Source organism: Camelina sativa, chromosome 5 (genome assembly GCF_000633955.1).
Source record: "Camelina sativa cultivar DH55 chromosome 5, Cs, whole genome shotgun sequence".
In the NCBI taxonomy this organism is placed as follows: Eukaryota; Viridiplantae; Streptophyta; class Magnoliopsida; order Brassicales; family Brassicaceae; genus Camelina; species Camelina sativa.
In genome coordinates, this window is record NC_025689.1 from 8,257,325 (window position 1) to 8,261,701 (window position 4,377).

Here is a 4,377-nt window from a genome sequence, read left to right on the forward strand (position 1 = left end):
TTTTCTTTTCCTTTCCATACTGTCGTAAAAGTTGTTCTTTTATGACTAAAAAGATACCAATGAAAAATCATACTACAGTTTTAAAGGGAAGATGAATATGAAATCAAACTCAAAGAAATAAAAAGATGAATGTCGATCAATGTTCTCTTTTTTTCCTTTTTCTTTTTCTACTTTCTTTAGTTTTAAATTTTATACATATATACGTCAAACCGAATAATGGAATTAGGTTAATTGAAAGTGGCATATTTTCAGAAAAAAAGTGTTTTTGCTTAACTTTATCTTTTTTTTTTTTTCTCAAAGCAATTTCCATTCAAGACACTACTCCCTCTTTCAATCAAATATATTTATATGAATCCAACTTGACTTGACTAACGGACCGGATCATACTAGCTAGGTTCATGACCAAATCTGTATTGATCCAGTTATTGACAATCTGATTCGGTATATATAAACCGGTTCATCTAAACATGATGTACCATAGTTTCAATCTGGCCACTACAATGGTGTATAAATTTAAAACCAAAGAGAATAGTTATGAATTATGACTTATGAGGAGGCTATACCTTGAATGGGATCCACAAGAAGAGCTGACAAAGGGTGAAAAGATGTTATATGAATAAACGATGTCTGAGTCTCAAAAGCTCACCCTCTTCTTTTCTTCTCTTTTTCCTACGCAACACTGACTTATTACCAAGCTTTTTCTTTTTTGACGGCTTTGTCTTTTAAGATCACATCTAAAACAGAACTAATAGTACTTTTGTTTTTTTTTTTTTTGTTCAACAAACAGAATTAATTCAAGTAAATAAAATAGTTCATCAACTGTAAAGATAGGAGGACAATTCAATCCAACGGTCTCAAAATTATAAAAATAAATAAAAGAGTAGTATATACAGTATGAGACAAAATATACTACTACTACATAGTACATAGTTACATACACACAAGTTCATCCAGATTTTGAAAAGAAAATATATATATGGGGCAAGACTCCTAGGTGTCTAGAGAGTTGCACATTTCTTCTTCAAACCTAATGATAATTATTTTAAAAGTGTTAAGTAAAGTGGAACTCGTAGTTCGTGCACTGTGAATTCATAATCAAATCCGTAAATTATTAATGCAAAAGTCTTACCAACACATATTTGCTTCTCTCTTTATAACACTTTTGTTATATACAGCCTTTTTTGTTTTTGATAAAAGCTTATACTATATTGAAGGAAAATATGTGTAGCTAGCAAAAATTAGGATCAACTATATTTTCGTTTACACAGAAATTCTAACTTCGTTAATAATCTATGAAAATACAACACACTCAAATTCGGATGGTGAATAGATGGATCATGGATATAGAAGAATCTCTTTCAAATAAACTGAGATTACTTTAAGTTGGATCACGTTCAAGCATCCACTCGTCTAAAGTCTAAACATTGTTACGTAATAAATGTATTTTTCATTTATTTCATATTCGTATTAATAGGAGTAAAGTGGACAAAAAAGGGAAAACGTGTTGATAAGACTTCTGCGCTCTATACTACTTTACGGACTCGATGATGGTTTCACAGTAAACTACTTTACTCCAATTCCTCTTTTTTTTTCTTTCAAATAAATAGCTTTATAAAGAAAGTTTTTGTAGCTTGATCTGCACTGGTATTCGTGTTTTACGTGTAGATGTGAATTCTAGACCCAAAAGTAAAATAAAATAAAGCGATGAATGCGCCTAATACTATATGCTTTTCAACTTTATCCAACAAAATGTTTTATTTAATCTCCACTGCTTCAGTCGCTTTTCATCTCCTTTTCTGCTTTCTCCATTCCTGCTAAAAAGTTATACTATCATCTTTCTATAAAAAGACGTCTTCTCCTATTTCTTACCTGCAACATATACTTTTCATAAGCTAATCTTTCCACTCTCTTCATGGCGACTCAAGATTCTCAGGGGATTAAACTCTTTGGCAAAACCATTGCATTCAACAACACTCAGACGATGAAAAAGGAACAAGAGATCAAACAACCTCCAGAGTCGGAAGCTACAACAGCCGTTAGATCATCATCAACGTCATCGGATCTGACGGCGGAGAAACGTCCGGACAAGATCATACCGTGTCCAAGATGCAAGAGCATGGAGACAAAGTTCTGTTACTTTAACAACTACAACGTTAACCAGCCTCGACACTTTTGTAAAGCTGCCACCGTTACTGGACCGCCGGTGGTGCACTCCGGAACGTTCCTGTCGGTGCCGGTCGTCGAAAGACCAAACCACCAGGCCGTGTCATGGTAGGTATGCTTGGGGATGGGAATGGTGTCCACCAGGTCGAGCTTATTAATGGCCTGCTCGTTGAGGAGTGGCAGCATGCCGCAGCCGCAGCTCACGGTGGTTTCCGGCATGATTTTCCTACGAAGAGGCTCCGGTGCTACTCGGACGGTCAATCGTGCTGATGATTATTACTTTTTTTTTGTTTTTGATTTGTTTTGGTTTTGGGGTTGAGTGGTTTTCCTATAAACCCGTAGAAGAACGTGGTGAAATTTGGTTGCTATTGGGTACATACAGGCTGTCACGTTAGTTAATTTGTCAATCAGTCGAATCTAAATTAGTACTTACTTTATTTTACTACTCTCTCCATACAAGAGAATTCTTAATTAAACAACTCATCTCTTCACTCTTAATTAGCTAATTAATATCAATATTTTCCACCTAGGATTCGTATGCTTTGCTGTACATTACTTGGTTTACTAGCGGGGCATATAATATTTGGGTAAGAATCCCATATGTGTAACAGGATTTTTATACTATAACATAAAATATTAAATATATATATCTGGACCTCTCACCACTCCTACTAAATTGTTTACAATTGCTTGAGTCGGTTGTTGGGTTATTCCCCATTTGTGATAGTCTTTTTTTAGATGGTGGATTGTTTTGGGCCTTTGGCAGTTATCTCAGAGAGACTTGTTAGAGAAAGAGATTTCTTTTTTTCTACTTTAATTTGATCAGAAAACTAGTTAAAAGGAACAAAGTTATAGTTAGCGTTAATTTCAGTTTCTAATAAAAATAATCTCACTCATACGGATGGATGATATAAACAATAGCTGAACAATTACTATAAAAAAATTCCTTAAATTTAGAATCATATCATTTTTGATTTTACCAAATTTCCCGCTAACAAAAAAAAGTTTCACGTTTCCTACCTATGATTTACATACACAACACTTGTAAAACTATTTCAAGTAATTTCTCATTCAAATAACAAATCTCATGTTTTATTCAATAATGGATTTCTTTTCAAAAAAAAAAACATCATCAAAAACATTTTTATTGGTTATATTTTTTTTTTTTGCGTCGGTAGAGTTTTTGGTTATTATAAAAAGCTTAGGTTATTCATCAATTAGTGACTTCTAATATGTGTACGTACGTACTTTAGAATATTTTGTCACCGTAATTAATAATTTCGTTAAATTCATCCAACTCATTATAAATCAATTACAGACTTATCACCATTCAGTTAGTTCAATTTGTTTTATCGAATACACCTCCACTTTTACTATTATGCTACGCCGGCGGCTCATTTTTTTAATTTTATTTTGTAAAAGTCATTCAAAGATACATAAACGTTTATTTTCTTTCATGATATTGATCTTATTGAAAAGGAGAGGATTACGTCTCAAAGGCATCAAATTGTCATTGACCACCATTTTGTCATAGACTCATAGTGCATGGTCTCGTACTCTCGTCCGTACATATATATATATCCATACGAAATAAAATACAAACACTATCTCCTTTAAACATCAAAGTAGTTATACATAAGATCATGAGAATCGCTCAAAATGTAGAAACTAAAAGCGCGGAGCTGGGTTTTAGAATGTTTGTATTATTGATCTTAAATGATTACATCGCATATACAAGAGGATCTCAGGTCAACTAACTTGGGGAGCATAAAAATCACAAAATACTACAACATCACTATATATTACAACATCAGTATTAATTATGAAAGGACTATGTGAATCACCAATTTAAAAGGATAACACAGTATAATTGCGATTATATAGAAAATTTTATCTCTCATAGTGAGTTAGTGTATGCCAAATTATTTATGTCACTTAAAAATTATAGAAAAATTTATTTCTCACGTACAGTGGGGTATCAAAATTACTCATCACACCCTATCCATTATACTATTTTTTGTTGTCTCGTATTTAATAGATCATCTATAGTAATTTTATAGTCGTCCCGATTATGAAATATGATAAATAGGAATGTCACGGTTCTCGAAAACCATTCTTATTTTGTTCTTAAACTGAGATCCCCCACAGTCTCATGTATCCTTGGCTTGGGTTTCTTATTTCGTCAACTCAAAAAAAAAAAAAAAAAAAAAAAAA

The 4,377-nt window shown here is 32.7% G+C and overlaps 1 pseudogene; it reads left to right on the forward strand.

The window, feature by feature from the left end:
* LOC104786150 lies at positions 1,613 to 2,661 on the forward strand (annotated as a pseudogene).